The 23,468-nt window shown below is 38.1% G+C and overlaps 1 protein-coding gene across 2 annotated transcripts in view; it reads right to left on the reverse strand.

Annotated features, from left to right (window-relative positions):
* Positions 1–23,468, reverse strand: part of OSBPL10 (oxysterol binding protein like 10) — a 121,448-nt gene that overhangs the window by 87,425 nt on the left and 10,555 nt on the right. The gene's annotated exons all lie outside the window — the stretch shown is intronic.

Raw genomic sequence — 23,468 nt, forward strand, 5'->3', positions numbered from 1 at the left:
AATCGCAATCATATAGTATTTGTGTTGAAGAGTATTTCACGCATTTACTCAAACACGAGCAACGATTGACCTTAAATCAAGATCATAAATAAACAAATGAGGTTAAAGTCAGTTTTGTAGTAACTCAGTTTTATAAGGTACTGTTATTTTGATCATTAGGTTTGGGTTAAAGGGCATCTGTGAGATACTCTTTCACTCATGTTTCTTTCGGATTAATGGTGAGGTTCACATACAAGACATAAAAGCAACGAAATGAGGTTTTAATTGAAGAGGTTCCAGTGAAAAAATATAAGTGCTTCTTTTGGGGGGGGTTGGTGCCTCCCCTTTATTTCCATTTACAACCTTGAAAAAGACATTTCCCCACAACCAGTCTTTTGAAAAGGTGACACTGTTTTTGCTGAGGGCTTAGCACAATTAAAGATACCATGGTATTTTTATCTTTGTGATAATGTTTCACATACAAATTTTGAGTGTAGTTTTGAAAACTGGCCAAGGGAATTGAACATTCAGTTCCCAATAAGTATTAGACACAAAGTATGGACACACACGTCTAAGAAAACAATTAGAAGGAAAGAGCACTAAAGTCTAATTTCTATTTGAAAACAAAACAAAACACAAAAACCATTTTGACAAACACAAGCCATTCCACAATAAACCATCTTCTAGGACAGCAAGATCATAAAAACAAAAATAAATCAATTGCATTGTTCAAATGCACCTAATGAAAGTGAAGATGTTTCAAGCTTAGTGTACTAGTCTCAAAAGCTGGAAACATAAATTTAGGTATTTTTTTTTTTTCTCCAAATAGACCTATCTTTCACAACAGCCCTTATCTTAATTTTCATCTCCCTGTGGAAATCACCTATGCTATTACACAGAACAGCTATTCAACACTTCAACTCCTTGGCAAGATAGGACAGACAGCAACCTCCTGGCTCACATGAAGGACAGTTTGCTCTGACTCACAACAGACTAGAGTGAAGATCACAAAAAGGCAGGTTACCCCCTTTGCTTCTACTAAAATAACAGCCCTAATAATCTGGCTAACATAGGCATTTGGAATGCATACGATTTGCTACCGTCCCACTAGATATAATTAGCATAGGTTATACAAGTTTGTGTGCAATACTTCAGAAATTGAGACCTATTCAGACTTTATATGTATTAGTTTTGTATACCACAAATTTGCTCGAGTTTTGAATGTGGCATTTTGTCTTAGCACTTTTTCAGTATCTCCATATGCAGAACACCTCTAACCTTTCACATCACAGAATATTTCCAGAATTGTCTTCACAGCCTGTTGAAGTTACTGGTGTTCTTGTGTTCATCTCTTTACTCAAGCTAAATAAGCCCAGACATGATGCAAGCATCATTGCCTAAGATTTACAGAGCTTCACACATTTTGCTTGGGCAACCTTCCTTTGCCACATTTATGCATAACTCTCTGCTGCCGCCACCTCCACACCAGAACAAAGATGAAATCCTCTGTAAGTTATTACAGATTAACAACCCCCTACCCCAAACAATTTTAAACTAGTGCATCACTACATCCCTCACTCCTGCCCTGACTCCATCCCACACATCTCCCACAAGCTCTTCCGCATTCCTTCCCTCATGAAACAAATGGAAAGCCTCCCTTTTGTGACCATGAAGCACATTTCTTCACCTTCCATCTACAGTTTACCTTCACCACCAAAAAAAGGAATAAAGTAAAGGCAAGCAAAATGCCAAACACCACAATATTTTCAATGATAGTGTTAAAAATAAGGAGGTCCTATATGGAAATCACCAACATTTCAGGAGGTTACCTTATTGACTTGTTTTACACCAGTCCATAACCTTCCTGTTTTGTTTGACTTTTAAATGATTTTACAATACTGCTCTCCCACTTACAAAGCACTTTTTTTTCTCTTCAGGTTGCTTAGTAGGGGAAGTCGATGCACTTAACTGGAAGTGGAAACGGTAGAACTGGAAAACATACAATAAAGTCAGACTTCACATTTCACAGTAAATTTTAATTTTGCTCATTCTCAGTTTTCCTTGATCATTTTAGGAATATCTGTTACATATTCAGGAGAAAAAGCAAAATACTATATAAACATGATGCCATGTCCCTGAGAAAATAATCCGGTAACTTAACGCTAGACCTTGTACTTCTCTCCATCCAGCTGACAAGTTTTCAGCAATCTCTTTGGGTTTAGCAAATGAGTCTAGGCTTTATATGCAGCAATGTCCATTCTGAGCCTGTGCCAGCCTCATTATAATTTCATTGTCCTTTTATTGTTCAGGTACAAATCATTTATTTCAGCCTTTGTTATCAAAGTATCTTTTATTGATTACTACCTTGAAGAGCATCATTGTGGTTACTGCAGTACAGCTCTACAATTAACAAAAGGAGGTACAACAGTTAAAAAAAAAAGGCAAGAAAAATCAGCTTTCCTTCTTCTGTCACGACCAAAGGATTTTGGGAAAGAAGCTCCTCTATTAGAACAGAATCTAGCAATTTATATAAACATTATGAGCACTTCGACTAGAAACTTTTGCATTCTAGACCAGCTAAACACTCCCAGAACGACTGTAAGCTCCACAAAGATGGAGTTTGCATTGCCACAAAGCTACCCCAGGGAAGGAAACCAGCCATTCGAGTACAGAACACACCTTTACCAGCATAATGAGATCCAAGAGCAGCAACTTCTGCAAATCCCCATATGCAGAGAGAGCATCCTTCCACATCCTTTCTAACACAGCTATCGCAGTTGTCTGAACTTGACCTTCTAACCAACCATAGCCTACTGTAAGTACAGTCTCAAAAAAACTGAACATTATCATTGGCCTCGTACCTTCAGTTTTTAGTACATGTGATAGCTCAGCCACCTGTAACAGCATACAACGTGTTTCCAGCACAACTCAGGCAGTAATCTTAAGAATAACCAGTTCTCACAAGCCTTCACATCGCTCTCTACAATGATCCTGCCTTTTATCTTGGCCCAGATGAACCAGTTTCTATGTTTGTCAGCTTTAGAAGTCATAAGAGATAAGATAATTATCTACAGAAACGTCCAAATTGCCCAACAAGAAGCGGCCGTGCCAACAAAATAGCTTTTCTGTGACTTTGGAGAGCTCAGCAACTTTTCAGTCATGCTGACCATGACACTGTATGTACCACACAGGACCAAGTATTTGCTTTTAAAGAGTTACAGTTTGATGTGCAACTACCCTCTTCACCTTTCACATGGTGGTATCACAGAAAAAGATAAGACAGGAGCAAACTCCACAGATAACTATAGCCTCACAAGAGAAGCATGGGGATAATGCACTTTGAAAACTGCTAAAAGGACAGGAAAAAGCAGAAGAAATAAGGAATTAAATGTCAAATCAAGCAGCGCAAGACTTCATACAAAGGAGGGGTGGAGAGAGAAAGAGAAAGAGATAGAAGAAACAGAAGCAGCTTTCAAAAACATTTTCTTGCATCACATACCAAGTGATGACCCAGTTCAGACCACCACAAAAACGCAGACAAAAGAACAGATCCTTTCATTAACTGAGGATAGAAAAGCATTATATATAAAGCAAAACCTAAGTAAAAGAATGGTACGCGTCCCATTTTAGAAGCCCCACGTAACTGTATCAAAAGGACAGGGATATCTTTTAACTTGAATTCCAACGGCCATTTGTTCTGCACACCACGGAAATACCAGCACTAACCTCTCTAGAACTGATTAATCTTACCACCTTTTCCCGCATTTCTCCACCGGCCTTGCTCACAAAGCACACATTTACCCATGATGTCATATTTCTGTAATTAATTTACAGACTAACATTGATGAAAACTAACATACTCTTCAGGGAACAGTCAGATAGGAGGTAGCAGTGACAATTTATGTCATACTAGACATACAATTAGTGCTGTACAGAAATAATTAAATAACTGTTACTGATGAACGTTCCCAAAAGCCAAAAGACAGCTAAATTCTTCAGTCCAAAACTGGACTATTTTTTTAATTAATATTCAGTAAGTTAGAAAATGGCTGCTTTAAGACATTTTAAACAGTTTTAACTGCTTAAGCACTGTCCAAAGTAGACATTTAAAATTGCAGGCAAGGAAAAGCAGGCCATTTCACAAAAGAAAAGCCTTGGCCAATGGATTTGCCACTTGAAACTCAAATCCGTTCAGAGAATACAGCCTTCCTGCTCCTCTGGCCCAGCCTCCCTCGGGCTCCCGGGATTCACTGGGATACTCCTCCCCTCTGCCATTCCAACCACGTGCAGAAGCATTACTAACTGATACAAACTACATGATAAAACAGTCACACTCAGCAAACAAGAATTTTATTGCTGTTGTACCAAGTTTAAAAGAAAAGTCTGACACTACCAGAATTTATAAGTTACTCATGAATGTCAGCAGGGCCTGATGCGACTTTATTTCTGTTTTACTTGCGTATTTCAAAATCAGCGCACTCTCGGAATAAATCCCAAGTCTTATAAGTTCTGTAACAATCTGTCTTAATTAAACACTCATGTTTTATTCCCATCCATTTATCCATTCACCTTGACAGCCACTAAAAAAAAACCAAAACCTCAAGCAGAACAAGTATGATCTATGATAGGAGGCATAACTATGTTGCCTTCTGAATTCTTGGAGGGGAAGAGAATCAAACATGCTACAATAAACTATTTCAACTAGATTTTGCGTTCACTGATATGAGCATTCATTATAGTAATAAATATAATAGATAAATATTATATAATATTGTAATAATTTAATATTAATTCCCCATTCAACTGGCATTTAGGAAAAAAAAACATGATTATGGTTTTTAAAGTGGTTAAATGGTGTAGCAGGAGAGGAAAATGATCTACCATCACGGTCTATCAGAGAACAGCAGCACACAATATGAACATTTCCCGTGTAACTTACCTCACTGCATTCAATAATTTTGATTTTCCCATTTCCAGTCAAATTAAGCAATTCCATATTCCCCAGTGGAAATGCATACTTAAAAAAAAAAACCAAACAAACAAGAAAAAACACCTAAACATTTCTAGGCATTTCAACATCCATAAGATGGTACACTGCTCATTGAAGCTGCCACTCAAATGCAAGTCTGCAACACATCCAAAGGTACATTCCCAGCAGAAAAAACACCCCTTAAAATAACTTCCTTCTTTTCTCCCCTTATTCTGAACACATCTCAGAAACCAAACACCTGAAAATAAGTTTTCACTACTTTGTAATCCAAATAAATTTTCAAGACAGGACTGCCAAATCTTTCCACTGTGTAATGTATTCCTAGTGATTTGAATTCTCCTCATACCCCTCTCTCCAGTTAAGTCAGTTTTCTGGACCAGACTTTGTACTCTTCTAGCCTGAATTCAAAACATTATAGAAGTTTTTACATAAAGACTTTCACAACTGGACAACCGCAAGCCCAGTCAAATTTTCAATTACAGGCACAATCTGCTCAACAAGTCACCTCTTCTGAAAAGCAGAATTGTATTAATTACTTCCTTGTATTTATGAACAAGCCTATGTTGGAATCCATGCTTCATAGTTGAACTGTGCCTAATTCCAGTACTCACATGTTTAAAACTAGTAGAGGTGCCCGAATACTGCACAGTAGCACAGACAAATCCTTTGACTAAAGACAAAATCTTCCATAATCTCCAAACAATAAAATTGTTTTCATTATATGATGACCTAACACATCAACTACTTCTGGATACAAAAGCATGCTAGCTTTCAACTGCAGGTACCCTTGGTTTCAGCCCTTTGAAAATTTTTTTCCCAGTTACTTTTTCATTGATGGACTTTTGATAGAGCTTTTTGCTCTAAAACACCATGTTAGCTCTTCCCCAGACACCTTTTCTCCTAAACTAGTCTCATGATATGTACTTTATGATCTACTTTTTATTTGTCTTTAATCATAAAAATGCAAATTGTTCAGATGAAATACACTGATTTGTTCAGACGAAATACACTGATTTGAAACAGCATAAAGTCTTCACTGATTTAAAACCTTGACAGGCAACGTCACCTTCCCTATCATATCAGAAAAGCAAAAATTCACGTATTTCTCCTTCTTAGATTGCTGAATTTATTATTCTAGACAACGTGACAAATACTATGCTTCATTACACATTTGAGCATCAAATTAGCTCAAGAGCAGAAGCAGCCCACCAACAGGAGAATTTCACCACCTTCTCCCTCTACCACTTCATTCTCAACATTTCTGAGTTTCCAAACATGTGCTCCTTTCACTCCATTCCAGTTTTCCTCCAGTCACTGCCAGGGTGTGTTCTTTCATGATTCCATAATCCTCAAGAAGAGGACATCTTCAATAATAAAGAATCAAACTATTCTATAATTATATTTTTTTTTAATACAGTTAAAAAAAATAGGTAATAATTATAAGACAGGAAGTAAATGACTGTGTCAAAGAAAAGCAAAGTTTATGGTTCCAGTAACTGAATGAGATGTCATATAGAAATATTTCATTTTTAGGAAACCATCTTATTAGGACATCTTGGAGATGACATATATGCAACTGCTTTTTTTTTTTCCCTTTTACTTTGACCCATAAGATTAATTGAACTATTCATGCCAATAAAGATAAAGCACGGCATACACATTTGACAGTCAAGGATTTTATTATTAAAAGTCATCTCTAAAGCTGTCATTTAAAGACAGGTGGTTGAGAGAACATGCTTATATTTCAGTAAGTGTTTAACATCCTTTATTCACTGAAGTTCCTCAATTTATGATTTTATAACCTGAGAAAACATAAGACTGTAGTATTCATTAAAAGCTTTATTGACTTTAAGCATTTCTGAATGAAAACTGAATTTTAAAAAAGGCAATTTCTCTACATTATTATAATTGCATGCCAGCTGAGCCGAACTATAATTTGTTAGATACTTTTAGAAGTGTTCCAACATCTAAAGCAGAGATAAGAAACAGAGGAAGTATTATCCACAGCTAATAGAGGGACTAGCTGTTTCTGATCATCATGTTGCATAAATTTTATTTAGGTAAAAAAGACTACAGTAAGGATAAATATTAATATTTGTCTTCTAATTTGAAATAGAGTTGCTCAGGGGTTGCTTTTTAGGACTGCAGGAGGAAAATTAGGCTTAAAAATAATACACCCATTTTTACTCATCAGGCTTAGAATGCATACGGATTTGTGGAAAACTACATTCATCATAATAGTCTAAGCTTTAGCACAACATGGCCACATTGAGGGGTAACAATTGCAAATTCAAGGGCATGCACATGAACAAAAGGTACACAGTTGAGGCCAATACCATAAACAGCACTTATTGCTCACAGCCCACTGAGCTGGCTGTCTGCCCAATGCTACTTTGTGTTTTTTAGTAGTCATTGCCACCTTCCTTTTGATTTGCTCTAAATTCACTACTACTTAATAATTAAGTAGACTCCCATTTTTGTACTGCGGATCAGAGAGAAAAGGCTAGCAGTGACATAATTTGGGGAATAAAGGCGCTGGTGCAATCTTAATTCTGGCAATGTTATTATCCAGCTCAATTCAGATCATGGACTAAAAACAGAGCTTTCAGGTAGGAAAATGCATTTTCCTACATAAGAAAAACAACCAAGATCTAAAACAAAAACAGAGTACCTGCATGTCAGTTCTACTAATGTGTACATAATGAAAGGACATTAAGCTTTAGAAGGACACACTTCTATGCGAGCCTAAAACAAGATGCATAGATGTGGTACTTCAGGACACGGTTTGGAGGTGGACTTGACAGCACTAGGTTAACAATTGGACTCAGTGATCTTAAAGATTTTTTCCAACCAAAATGATTCTATGATTCTAAGATAGAGGAAACGTGCAAGAGACAACTATAGTAGTTCCACACACCAACTCCATTCCCCATCCGAGGGGAAGGCACTGTTCTGTATATCACAAGACCCTTCTGTTAAATTGGTTCTCACTGAAGCCAGGTCCACAAAATGTTTATTCGGACACCGAAATGAAGAAAGCTCTCTAGCTTACCCTGTCTCAATCCCATCTCTCCACTTTAATCAGGAGCAAAACTTTGGCCCTTTGAGAAAGTAAAATTACAGAGACCTACTTGGAGAACTGCTCCTCTGCTCCAAGTCTTTACGCAGTATTGGTCTGTCCCAAGTTGCAAAAAGCCCCACCAATAAACTAGGCAGCTATCAGAAATCAAGCTCTTCATTTTCTCTGTTCTCCAAAAGTCCAGCTAAAGTGGGTTTTACATTAAGATGTTTATATTTCACCCAGTCATCCCATGAGGATGCAAAGGAGTAGAATGCATGTACTTTGCTTAGTCAAGGAATATTCTAGTTGGAACGTACCTTAAGTCTATCCAGGGAAACAACCATTAGGAGGATCTGTAAGCAAACTAAGTGGGAAGTAGTAAGTAAATGAGAAAAACTGACTCATCTGCTTTATTACTATAACGAATGACCTAAAAAATTGGAAAAAAATCTGAGTTTCTTCCCCAAAATAAAGAAAAAAATATGAGACACTCAATTACATCTAGTTTGTGAAAGTAGCTTCTCCATATTAATACATGTAATTCTCTCTACTCACATTAGCAGCTGACAAAACTGTTGCTGAGGAAACAGCTGCATCACCACAAAGTTTTACACATCTCCCAGAACAACGCCAGCCATGCCAGGAATCCTATTGCCTATCTTTTTCTGTGACAAAAAAAGAAATAAAACACACTTCAAAATTCTAAGTGATACAGAAATATTTGACCCTCCATAAAAACATGTCATTTCTTTGCTTGATACCTTCTAAAACAAGTTCCATACAATTTGACAGGTTCAGCAAGCACACTTCACATCAGTCCTTGCCTAATGCCTATGATCAACTCATCTTCCACAAAGCACTTAGGAAATACAGTATGAAATAAACAGTTTAGAACATGGCCTAGTGTAACAAAACTACAAGTCTCCAACAAGCCAAATAACAAATTTAGGAAGCCTGAAATGCTGAATCAAAGTCTCTACAACATACATTAAACACACTAAGACTGGTTTTCTTAAAACATAAACATCCCACAGAGTTATTTGAAGAAAAGTCATAAAAAGAAGGCAGCATTGAATGCAGCCACAGTGAACACAGATGCTCAGAGCACTACTGAGTCAAACAGTGACTGACACTATATATATTATTCTTTCTACTTTAAGTAGAGACATGCACACACAGAAACACAGAGAAAACTTTTCAGGAAGATCATATGTGAAGACAGATCTATAATGAAGTGAGATTTGACCAAGGGCAGTATTTTACAGATGTTTCTATCTGCTACTTCCCATATTCTGCAGGAGACTTCACAGACTGAAAAGAGAAGATGCGATCTTAGTTTGTTTTTTCTGGTCCTTGCTATTACAACATCCATAAATTAATCAAATATATCCATTTGACAGCCCTGTTCTCATGCAACATAATGAAAGAGTAGCAAATTCAGTCATCTAATATAATGCCCCCACAACACACAATCAGAGGGAGCCTGGAATTGCTGAGTTTGTGTCAGCACTCCCACATAGCAGGAGTTTAAAGACAACCACATCTCATAGCATTTGTGTGAATCAGACAGATCTGAATCATAATTTTATGTCAAAATACTATCACCCATAATCCAAATTCTCTGCAATTTGAAGTTACTAAATTTTGGCAATCCCAAACATATGCACCCCTAAAAGAGGTTGCTGAACAAAAAAAATATATTCAACTGAAATAGCCCCCACACCCCTTTCCTTCACCTTTGGCAATTAGAGCCTGCCCTCTGAACTATGTTAAGAGAGCCAGACACTACTACTGGAAGGACAGGAAATGTAGGAGTGAAGCAGTAAAGCCACACACACACCATGTATACTACACAGTATCTTTCACTGGTTTCATCCTGAACTTCCATATCACTTCCCTCTTATGGTGTACCTAGGATGAATCAAACCCTATTTGCAGTTGGTTTATGTTTCTCTGACTAGTGTCTCCCAACTCTTCCTCTCTCTTCTCCAACAACTTGTATTCCTCGTCGGTAAGAAATAAACCCTAACAAAACCCAGCACTACTATTACTGTGTATTATGTCCCATCTAGGGGATTCACCTTCATACATCAAACATCTGCAGATTTTTAGAGCCTTCTTTTGCTGTCAAGAATTACAGACCATATACAGAAAAGCACTCAGCTATAAAACAACTAGAATGACTAGAATGACTCCTCACAGGTAAATATGGTCCCATGCACAACAGCGACAGCCTACCACTTGAACATGCACAGAGCAGCAGTAAACCAGGGAATTTCAGGGAGCTGACCCACATATATGGAGCAAATGTCAATGCAATCAAATCGGTTGTTGGAGTTGTTTCCTATTCATTTTACTGCTTACTGGAAACCAAGGTTGCTTTAAGGCAGAGTGAAAAAACCCCAAAGTCACATGAAAGGCATCTTAAGTCATGCAACTGAATTATAAATTCTGTGCTATAAGATCTGCACTATCATGCATATAGTAATTCTGGAACAAAATACCTATAATCACAAAACTGTCTTCACTGTTAATTAGCTCTTCCCTCATTTTTAATTATTAAACATGAAGTATAAAAAGTTAGAGAGGATTCATAAACTCTCTTAGTAAAAACTTAACACCAACCTAAAAGTTTTCAAAAGAAAGACATTGCTGAAAATTAAAGCAGTCACAGATGTCATCACACAGAACATCAGTTTTATTATGACCACTCTTCTGCCAACAACTGACAGACAATTTACAGAAGAAATGAATGGCCAGGATGAAGATGTAGATAAGCAGAACAGTTTGACAACAGGATGTACCAAAAGATTTTCAGTAAATTTACCTAAAATCAAATAAACAGAAATCTGAAGAATGTTTTGACATTACAGTCAAGAATAAAGCATTCCACTAGCTAGACTTCCAACCATCATCCAGAGCAAAACACTCTCTTTCACTAGACTATATGTACTATAGATATTTATTACATTAAGGAAGATTGGGGGTTTTTTGCTACTTCTCACCAAAACTAGCTCATCAACACCTTGAACGTGTCCCTAACAAAAAGAATTCATTGGTTACTTCTTCCAAGTTAACCAACAGAAAAAACAACATCAGAGCACACTTCGACAGTACATTCATATCATTCTCTTAAGCGACACAGATCATTGCACTCTGTCCTAATAGCTGTGTAGTTTCAACAGACTAAGCAAGCACAGAGTGGAAGCAGCAAAGATGTAACTGGAATACTTTGACACTGTAGTACTTATCAAGAAAGAAATTCACACCTAATATATACTTATTTTGGCCTAGTTAATTTTCTGCCATTTTAGTGAACTGAATTCCATTACCATGTGGTCAAGAGGACATCAGAGTCATGGCACAGAAAGAGGGAGTATGCAATGAGGAACATGCAAGGAGGTTGCTCCCCTTTTGATGACAACCTGCTCTTAATTCAATACAAGAAACCTCATGAAATCATACCCTCTGAGGGCTGTTTTAATTACATGGTGCTTTACTGTATATATCAGCAGGGATAAAACTGTAGAGAATAATTCTGATGCTTCTGTTATTCTCATTCTGTCTTTTCTATTTCCAGTCCTACTAAGTATCATAAGTGATGGTGTCTGGTCTGAAGTTTTGGGTTTTATTTTTCAATTACAGATGAATAACCATAGTACTATTTTTTCTCATTCTTTTCTCTCTTACACCATCTTCTTGACTTCTGTTTTGCCATCTGCTAATATAAAAACATACATATATGGAAAAAGAAAACCTAAAAGTGAAAATGCAAATGTACTATATTCTGTATGTTCAACATCCTAAGGCTTGGTGTGTGCAGATTTAGTTATATCACTCCTGCTATATCTAAAGGTGACCAGCAGGCAGAAGCATCTTCTTTGTTCCTTCCTGATGTATAAGACACCTAGGATGCTCTCCTCCTGCAGTATCAGCCTAGAGATATTAGTTCCAGTTTTCCTAGAAGAGTAATGTGCCAGAAATGCTACCACAAGACAATAAACAAATAAAAATAAACAAAAGTTCACTCATCTAGAGCAAGCAGGTAAATATTCATAAACAAGACACAAGGAGTCTGTAAAGGCATTCCATCTTCTGTGTGTGCTTTCCTGGAACGTAGTTTAGCATTCTTAATCTTGAAAAACTTCAGACATGTACCATTTAAAGATATTAAAAGTCACATTTATTGCAAGCTCCAAATCACAAGCGCCATTAATGTATCCTGTGGCAGGAGAAGCTGTTACGTCTTCCTGCTGTTGGCTGTTCCCCTCCATTGCCAGAGATCACCACCCCCACAGAGCAGCAACCAACCAACCAACCCTTCCAAAGTCCTGTGCTCAGTAAAACTAAAACTGATGGACTGATGGCAGATGGTAGCCTATCACTATGCCACATTATGAACAACAGCAGCTGGTGGCACTGACTCACAACCTCTCTTACAATGGTTAAATGAGCAAGGAAGAAACACAAGCAGTAAACGAGTCATCAGAAACAGGCGTCAGTCAAGAATTAACTGAGACAAATTATCACTCCCCTCTCTCTCAGAAACTCACTGCCAGGTGTAGTTTATATTTACATATCTTAGATTTTCTTCACAAAACACAGTGCAGTTAACCTCACTTCACGTCTACAGCTCACCTGGTTGCAAAACCTCATCCAAACTTAGGGCCCACCACTGCTCCTCTTCCCTCTTTCCTGCCCTGCTGCATGGTCACAACCCATCCCTTGGGTCCTCTCTAATGTTCATCAAACTCCATCAGGACTAATTCAGTTTGCTAAATCGGGGCAAAAAAAATACAGCAGGAACAGACGATCGGGAGAAGGTCTCCCCCATTCAGCAGTGGGAAGGTGAAACAGTGGCTCATCCTCTGGTTTCATGAAAGCAGCTGGTACAAGCTGCCATGAAAGCAAAGGAGGTCATTTTGGACACCATCTACCAGCTCTGCCTCAACGACAGCATACATTCATGCTAATTATATCAGCAGACGACAACGATTTCTAAATACTAAATCATTACAAAAGCCTAAAAAGAGATAAGCTATGTTCATTTCTTCCTCTTAACTATGCAGTAACTTTTATATTTTCTTCTCCTAATCTGCTTTACCAACGTCATTACTTTAAAGAAAGTCAGAGATATTTAATTCTGTGCAAGTTACTGATATGAGACACTAAAGAACATGACATCCCTCTGGAAGCTAAAACCCTTCCAAAAATTATATTTAACCTGATTTACATTTGATGCATTTCCATGGATGAAGACTGGGAAAATCAGCACAGACATCCTCTTATAATTGTCTGCATTCTATGTGAACAATTCCATCCCAGAAGTACTTTATTGAAGATCATACATTAACTAGCTCTGGTATTTCTCAATACATACAAGTCCTTTATGATCAGTAAATTAAAATGAAGGGGAAAAAAATAAAAGGTTAAAAGGTTAAACATCATTAAACATCAGATATGAGTCCTTTAATCTCTAAATCATCTTTTAGATAGAAACACAACGTTTACACCACAGTCCACAGCAATGATGCAAAATAAACCGCAATTGTTCCCCCAAAATCTGATTAGATTTTTACATCAACATAATTGGGCAAAACTATAAAATCTGTCCACAGAACATGTAAGTGAAAATCAGTTGCAATTTCTCACTCTCCCTTCTCAAGGAAGAATTGCTGATTTGCACGTTAAAGACTCAGTTCAGCTGAACTAGCCTTGCCTCATTTGGTGTCACATCAGAACTACCACTCGCTCTGTCATCTTCATTTCGTTCCCATCTGCCAGTAGCAGTACTCAGCACTGCATCCCAGTATAGCCAATGCAATAATAAGAGTTGTACTTAGCTAAAGAATAATGCAGCCAGGTCAGCCTGTGGGTACCAGAGGAACTTTGCAGAGTCATCCATCCAGCAGGAAGAGATCCATTTCCTCTGCAGCTACAAGCATTGCATGGAAACCACTGGCCAATATTTTCAGCTATAGGTCTGTGATGGATACCCTCGACCTCTAGCCGTACTTCAGTTCAGACTGGCTAGAGCAGCAATAAGCCTCACGTCCTGTGGTGAACCTGTGAGCTGGAACGGTCCTGGCTCACATACCAGGGAATGAAGGTGCCTTGAAAAGTATTTCAAAAGGTGGTTTTGAAACCCAAAAAAAGAACAAAATACCAGAGCTAAAACAAAGATGTCTATCTTGTCTGTACTATTGACTAGCAGCCAGCTACCACACTCTAAAATGTTATCATAAGGACGGGCCCAATTTGAGCTCTCCCTGAACTGCAGCAGGACTGCACACCAGGTGATTCTCTGAGCCAGGACACCTCTCGAGGTTTAGGATTCCTTACCTGAAACTAAAAGATCCTTCCTTACCCACGACAGATCCTCAGTGACTGACAACTTGCTGAATTAATACTAATGAAACATTACTAATCCATGTAGCTACTCAATATTATTATAAACATTCTATAGATAATTCTATTAGACATAAACTGTTGTTCAAGTCTGAGACTAAGATTGGACTTAGCCACACCTAGGCTCCCACATAAAGAGTTTAAAAAGCAAGGGGGTCCACTCTGAACCTCCTGATTCAATGGGAGGGCCCTCCTTACCATTTGCATCTCCAGTCTCTATGTGAATCACTCTAACTCAATTCTAACTCAATTTTCCTTTGTATGCCTCTTCCATGCAGTTATTAATAAGGTGAATCTTGCCATCAAACTTAATGAACCACTGTTAAACATAGTTAAATTCCAATAAAATTATTGAATTCTGTCAAATTATTATTTTACCTCAATAAAACATATTGGTCCTTCCTTGAGTGAGGTGCATTCCACTCATCCACTACAAGGTCGTACACATTAGTCACCATACATCGCAGTCCTGATGTGACAGCCTGTCCAGCACATAAAGAAGCTCACTTACTACCCCAATACCAACTTTTAATTACTCTAAACTCCTGGAAAGTAAGCTTTTATGCAATTACATGCAACAACATTCACCAAGGCTGAAAACACAGCCTCTCTCACACTAACAACTACTTTACTAATATGAATCTCAGATGGAGGTCGAGGAAAATAGACAGTAAGAACAATTCGCACCACTCAGCACCAGCAGTCCTGCCAAATTAGTTTCCACTGTACCCAGTACTACACCAATTTCCATCTTAAAATTATGAAAAATTGTATTTTTCAGGACCCTCCTACATTACATATGTTTCTGTCAAATCCTTTGTTATATCTTACTGAATTACTGAGAAGAGTCGTGTTGGTCGATCAGCTGGCAGGTAGGTACTTTAAAATTTGACATTCTTAATACAAAAGCAATCAGTCTGTTCTACAAAGAGGTACAAACCCACTGGTAACTTTTTAAAAGCTTAACATAATTTCTGTTGTCATTCCTTCAGTTAGTAATGGTAGTTATAAAAGCAATCTGGAAACCGCTGTTCTAATCCAGCTTCCCATACAAATATTATAAAAAGAGCTCCTTTGCCATAACTAAAATTATGAACTTCTGAGCTATGAACAACTACAAACCAATGGCTCGAAAGATAAGTTTAAATTATTCACTTCTGCAATAAGCTTGTACATGGGTATTAAAGAAATAACGCCAATAATGAAAATAGGATAGCAAAACCAATTTTAAACATGCTGATGTCACTGCTTATCAATGGTATAAAGCGGAATCACCTGCCTATAGAAGATCAAACCATGGGACAATGAATTAACTTAACAAGACAAATAAAACATCTTTCAGAGTCTGTTTCTAATTAAACTTAAGATTTTTATAGATTCTCTTAGGTCAGGCTTGTGCTTTTCTCTTTTTGGTAAAACCAGCATGATTTAGTGCTAGAGTTAGGTTAGGTTAGGTTATGGTTTGACTCAATGATCCTGAGGGTCTCTTCCAACTGAAATGATTCTATGATTCTATTCTATGATTCTACGAAGTATAATGGAACAAAACTGCAAGCTTTTTTCCATGATGGGAAGTAACATCAAGTTATGAGCTTTCTATTAAACTTGAAGCTAATCATTCTAGCACCAGCTAAAACCTCAAATCTTATTTTTAGTGCCTGAACATTTAGGCTATATTACAAACATCCTCATGAATCTCCACAGCCATAATAATCAAAGGCTACAGGGAGATCTGGATGAAGGAAAGATCAAGTTGTTATAGCTTAAGCATTTCTTCAACTAGCAGTTATAAGTAACGTTTTCCATCAGCTACCAGAAGTCTGCAGCTTTAAAAATCACAAGTAAAATTACTCCACTGCACCAATTTCTCTCCAGTAATGATTTTGAATTTATTTTTATTTCTTTGCTTCAAGTGCAGTTCAAAAAGCTCTTCCTTCTAGCTTTTTTGTCAGTAATTATGATACAAATCGATGCAGAGTTAAGTACTTCTCTATTTAACCACTTCTTTGTAGTTTTACTTTAGTTTATTCCCAAATGTTATCAACTGTTTGCAGACAGTCTTAATAGATGCTGCTCCTTAGCTGTTAGCTTCTCTTACCTGGTACCTCAAACAGACAAGATATGATTATGAGAGCTGTGGAATGTATAGCATTATTCCCCCCTTCCCCAATAACTCCTCTCACTCAATTGTATCTGAGACATCCAAATTATAACCAGAAATGCTCAAGTTAAAAACAAACAAACAAACAAAAAAAAAAAAAAAAACCAAACACCACAATGGGGGAAAAGTCCCAAAAGAAATATTGGTCTCAACTGAAAACTGTGACTACAGAGGGATGTCTTTTTTTTTTTAAACAGTCATTTCTAAATACTTTTTCTCAAAATAAAACATTGTAAGGAAGCATTACCCCTTCACTTTAGGGAGCACAATCTGCAATTCCTGTTTTCTAACAGAGATTTGACATCTGAAGGTCAGTCCTGCTCTGCAGTGCCCTTTGGTACCCAGCTACCTGCCTTCACCACAGCCCTCAGCACTGACTGCTCCTGCACTGCAGCACCTGACCAGGCACCCCCTTTGCTTTTCATTTCGTTCTGAGCAGTGACGTGCAGTGCGATAAAAGGTCCATAAGAAAAAAAAAAACACACACACACAACAATAACCCACAACAAAATACACACGGAGGAAAAAAGTCCTTAAAAACAGACTAAAACACCGGCAATAATTGTAAGCGTTTTCTTAGACTCTAAACCCCATGCTTGCTGTCAGAACTGCAATAGCCAGCTTGCCTACTGTGCAGTCCCTGAAACAATGACAGAGCAGGAAATGATGCAGAAAAATAATTTCAGGAAGAAATTCAATAGCAGAGATTTCAAGAAACATATAACTTCTTCCCCTGAAGGGAAAGCTATAAGGTGGTCATTTTTTCCTTCAGCAGTATTAACACGCCACAACTTAACAGAACCTCTGAAGGAAGCATTAGCAAATGCATACAGAAAGCGGGTGGGGGTAGGAGGAGAGAAGAAAAAAACAACTCATAAGTGTAAAATATTTTTAAAACAGAAGTGACCCACTATAACTAGACCCGTTACAATTAGTCCAAGAACCAAACAGATGACAACGCTATTAGGAAGGGAGAAAAAAAAAAATTGTAAGCACAGAACAAGTGGAAATAATAAATTGCCAGAGCAGAGATCCAGTAGTTTTCACATTTCCAGAACTAAATTACAGTTTCGTAATTCTGATATTTTCCTTTAGAAAAGTATGCAATTCAGAATTCCAATAATTAAATCCAGTTGAGAGAACTATTTAGTGAAAGTTAAAACTCAACATGAGCAGACTAAGTATTTTCAGTTTCTCAGACATCTGTTCCTGATGTCCTAACACCATCTCAAATAAGCAATCTGTGAGAAACTGCACTGTATTTTTTCCTATACCAGCTGCTTCCTCTATTACTACTGACAGTACCATTAAGCTTTCCAGCTCCCTCAGTTGAGACACCTATTCCACGCCCCTTGTGTTCCATCTGTTCAAATGCCGCTTCTGAAATACCAATTTTTAAACTCAAGGGGAACAAAATCCAAAAATGTTTCATGTCATTAGGCTTGTCTCTGGAACCTGAGGTCACAGCTCATTCACCTCTAATTTTTAGCACATGTAACATTTTCATATCTGATCTCCTTACTTTCAAATGTTCTCTTCAGTCCACCTCCTACAGCACGACTCCCCCTACATTTGCTATCACCGTATCAAAAGCAAGATCAAATAAATGGGAAAGGAGATCCTTAGCACATGGGAAGGAGGACAGGTGGCTTTGTACCATTTATCCTACAGAAAAGCTTCATATTCAACTGCCAACCTGTTTGTTCAGCTCAAGAAGGAGCAAGACTGTATCTGGCATCTGTTCAGCCCTTTTCCTCAAGGCTTTAATTCTACCATTTAAAAAGCAGCACAGAGGAAAGACAAGAACCTAAGTTGTGAGGCTAACAGCTGTAAGCTGCTACAGACTGCTTAGAAGATCCAGATATTTCCCGTGGCTCATCCCTCAACTTCAAGACTCCCACCAGAACGCCTGTGCCCAAGGAACGTCCACCCAAGACTCCTAGAAGCGTTCACAGCCACCTGAGTCCTCTACAAAAGGTCATGCCCAGGGAGATGCTTCCAACATTTTTCCCACACCAAAAGGAGCACCGTGTGCTACAGAGAGCGCTAAGCTTTGCCTGGGTTTGAACAATCTGACAGTTGTGGACACTTTAGTCTACAGCATAGCAAAAATACAGTATATATTACAGGATTTCTTTTGGCCAACAACATTTAAAGCACTGCACTGAATGAAGGAAGCTATGCCATATCTGTAACCTACCCTTTGCGGCTGAGCCGAGGGGCTGTGAATGAATTCAATATAGCTCAACAACTATTAATAATACCAGTCTGAGCTCATAGGCATAGCTGAACTCCAGGCCACATAGCCCTGAGCACACCAAAGCAGGGCGGCAGGCCGCCATCAATGCCAGCTGTCAGAAATCACAACAAAACACTTCAAAGCGTCCCAAAACACAGGTACCACCTACCTACACCCTATAAGCAGCACTGGGCATGTAAGGACACAAAGGCTGGAAAAGCACTGGATTAGCAGAAAGCTGCAGGATGAAACTTGCAGTTTGAACCTCCGAGCCTCAGGGAAGGACAGAGCAGCTGAACAAGGCTGTCATAACCAACAGGTTATTGATCGCTTACTGTCTGCAACTGCTTTACATGTTTATACTCACATCTGAGAGCTTTGTTTCAAGATATGGGCTGTTATCATTGTTTCTTATGACTATCAGGGTTAAATTAGTATCTTAATTTAAAAAGAAGGGTAAGAGCACCAGTGAAGTCATTATTTGCCCAGCAAATAATCTCTTCTTTCTGGCAACTAATGACAGAACCCGAGGGAACGGCAGGAAGATGTGCTGGGGAGGTTTAGGTTGGACATTAGGAAAAGTGCGTCACCCAGAGGGTGGTGGAGCACTGAACAGGCTCCCCAGGGAGGTGTCACAGCCCCAAGCCTGACAGTGTTCAAGAAGAGACTGGATAACGCCTTCAGACACACGGTGTGAACTGTGGGGCTGTCCTGTGCAGGGACAGGAGTTGGACTTGATGATCCTTGTGGGTCCCTTCCAACTCAGGACATTCTATGATTCTGTAATTACATTTTCACTAGGGTTTTTACTATCAAATTGCAACAACTGGGAGCGAAACTAGTAGTCTTTTTAGCAAGTTATTTAACCACAGAATTGGAAGTATCTGGTGTTCCAATCTCTGCTCATGTTTTTCTCATCCAGGAGCAAAGAAACACAGTGAGACAGAACCACCCCCAGGCCAGATACCACAGCTTTCACTTCTGGAAAAAATTAATCAACCTTCCCCTAGCCAGTGCAATTTGGGACTTGGGAGAATAGGATATTCTGAAATAAGCCTCAAAAGCATGTTTAGACTAGAATGCCCTCCCAGAGAGAAAGAGAGAGAAAAAACAAGAATAGGAAAAGAAAAATATGAACCACACATTTTATCAGCAACCTCCAGATCCCTTGCATTTCACTATCTCCCTGATGATGAAATTACTTGGCACAACAAACTGCATTCCCTACTGGGTGCGGAACAATTGCAAACATACTGTAGAAAGCCTGGTAAGCATCAAATAAAAAGTATACATTGACTTAACTGGACAGGACTTGCATTCATTATAGCTCCAGTTTGTAATTTACAAACAGAATACAGAATTACAGAAATGCCTTAGGATGTCCAAAACAAGCTGGAACAAACCAAAGAGAACAGGGGCACTGGCAACAGAGGGGTGGAGATGGAGGTACAGCATGACTGTGCAGTCAATTTAAAATAAATCCATAAAATTTTGATAGAGGGATCTTCTACAATAGGAAGTAACTGTATTAGTAAAGATTACTGTACTATATAATTTTTTTTTTCTTAGTACACATTATGTTAAGGACTGACAAGCGTAAGTTGTTTATATTATCATCATATACTTAAAAATGGCAGAGAAAGTTTCAAGTATATCCCAAACTACTCTTAGTTTATTTTTAGATCAATTAGATTTCAAGTTGACATATTTTCAATATGCAGAAGCTATTCTGTTGACACCAACTTTTTAAAAACAAGAACGTACCAAGAGAAAGATACTGACTGTACTGCATTACAATGCAATTCAATGAGGTTCAAAGTATAACCACATCTCTTCAGTGGATATTAAAGCATAAATTTTCAATTAGCTGCCTTGAGTCAGCAAAGTTTTATAGAGGTTGTATCACAGTTCACCGACTTCTTTGCCAGACTTTCATAGCTCATCCTTGTTTTGCAACGCCCTGTCCTCAGCAAGAATCACTGACAGGAGCCAGCAACTCTTCAGTGTTATTTTCTAGTCCACAGTTAAAAACATCAAGGAATAAGAGACCACAAGATATAATAATCTCCCTATAAACTCAAAGATTAATGTTTAGATTTGAAAACCACCTTGACAAGGAAAGCCACTTCTGGATCTCGGTTTTACACCAATAAAAGAAAAACACATACATCACACCTGGTAATGATTTAATGAAAGACGTGCTCAGTCAGAGATCAAGCACCTCTTCCTCTAACCTCAGCAGTGTAAGCATCACATCTGAGGCGTGCTCTAATTTTGTGAAGTACGTATGGAATTCTCAGTGGAAAAATTGAACTTTAAAAAGGAAAAAAAAAAAAAGAGAAAACACTATCACCATAAAATATCACCATATTAAAGTTTAAAAACCATTTAAAGTTTAAAAAAAGAGAACAGTTGTGCTACAACTTAGTTTCAGTAAGTATTTTATTTTTACTGAGTCATGCATTGCAAACCTGGCAAGGATGCGAGCTCACTGACAGCTTTTTTTCTTTAAAATATTACGGTGCATTTGAAGTATTAATAACATTTCTAACAAAACAGACAAGTAAAACAGCTTGAAACACGTTTTCGTCTGAAGTGTGCTTGCCTTCATCAATCCAGGTCATCAGTTGTAAGGCAAATATAAAGCTTCTATATCCAAGAATCTGGCTTCCTGATTTTTTCTGATAACTCTCTCATGTTCATCTAGCTACTTTTGGCTTGGGGACATATGCATGTTACTCATAATTTATGTGGAAGAAACACATAATGAGAGCTGATTACCACCTGCAAAAGCGGTAATTTTCAGGTAGAGAAAGATACAAATGATGCCAGGAGACAGCAGTAGTCAAACCAATTCTTCATTCCTCTCTCACTCCACGCTGTACTTCTTATATAATTCACTGAAGGTACATTCTCTATAGCTGTTCTAGACAAATATTATGATGATATATTCTAAGTGAATATATGGACTACCTGATACTTTCTCACAGAAAACTGCTTTCTGAATATATCTGTGTGGACAGTAATTTTTGTGCAAGTTGATGGAACAAAACATCTGGGTTTAAATTTTTTCTGTGTTTCTACCACAGTGTATGTAGCAGCTGGTTTTTTTCACTTTCAAGATGTAGGTAATTTATCATCTAGGTTCTCAAAATGGAACCATGTGACTGTTGGCATTTCTCCCAACTGCAAGTTTCATGTACAACATTATTTCACTGACAGAACCTGTTCAACGAGTATGTCCTGGTTTCAGCTGGGATCGAGTTCATTTTCTTCCTAGTAACTGGTATAGTGCTGTGGTTTGGATTTCGTATGAGAAGGATGTTGATAACACACTGACGTTTTAGTTGTTGCTAAGCAGTCAAGGACTTCCCAGCTTCTCATACTGGCCTGCCAGCAAGAAGGTGGGGAGTGCACAAAAGGTTGGGAAGGGACACAGCTGGGACAGCTGACCTCAACTGACCAAATGGGTATTCTATGCCATATGACATCATGCTCAGTATATAGAGCTGAAGGAAGAACGAGGAAACGGGGGGACATTTGGCATTATGGTGTTCACCTTCACAAATAACCATTACATGTGATGGAGCCCGGCTTTCCTGGGGATAAATGAACATCTTCCTGCAGATGAGAGGCGGTGAATGAATCCCTTGTTTTGCTTTGCTTGCACACATGGCTTCTGCTTTACTTATTAAACTGTCTTTATCTCAACCCATGAGTTTTCTCACTTTTACTCTTTTGATTCTCTCTCCCATCCCACCAGCAGGGACTGAGTGAGCAGCTGTGTTGTGCTTAGTTCCCAGCTGGGGTTAAACCAGGACAAATTAATATTCATTCCACTCTCAGACACAAGGGGCTGACAACTCAGCTATGTTCCACTAAGACCATTTTTTTGTGAGCTGCATACATTTTTAATATATATTTACACTACAGAAAAAAAAATGCAAAGGGTAAGTTAAGGTCTTGCTTTGGGAATTTTTGAAATTCTCAGTTTTATGTTTTCCTTTATGCTTGTTCTAACTGGCTTTTGAATGTTTTTGGTTTTGTGGGGTTTTTTGGTGGGGTGGCTGTTTGAGTGGGGTTTTTTTTGGTTGTTGTTGTGATTTTTTGGGGTTTGATTTGGTTTTTTTTAATCCATAGCCTAAAAGTTCCTGGTTGTAAAGAATTAATGTATTCAAGTCCAGCAGTATGTTCTTCATGCATCACATGGAAGAAAATATGACAGATGAAGTAAGGATCTTGCTTACAAGACCAGGACGCTGGCTCATTTCCGTATCTCCTCCACCCCAGCTAGTTCAAAGAAAGCTTTGCAGAAACCAGACCTTTCTTTCATGCTGCATCACCTTAGGATAGCTGGAAGTTTTCAGCTTCCCGTGCCAATACTTTGCAGTCCAATATGGTTTGCCTCGCTTTACTCATAGGACTATCAATTCATTGACTGAAATGAGAAGTTTACGTTTCTATGTTTGGTCTTTATGCTGACAGTTGATATGCCACCATCTTCACAACAGAACATCTTGTCAACACAGTTTCTTAGAAACATATGCATAGAGTCCACAGAGTCCATGAGAGGGTGGTTTCATCAATATGTTGTGAGATATGCAGTGTATTAGCCATGATCCTTCTGAAG

Source organism: Columba livia, chromosome 2 (genome assembly GCF_036013475.1).
Source record: "Columba livia isolate bColLiv1 breed racing homer chromosome 2, bColLiv1.pat.W.v2, whole genome shotgun sequence".
NCBI lineage: Eukaryota > Metazoa > Chordata > Aves > Columbiformes > Columbidae > Columba > Columba livia.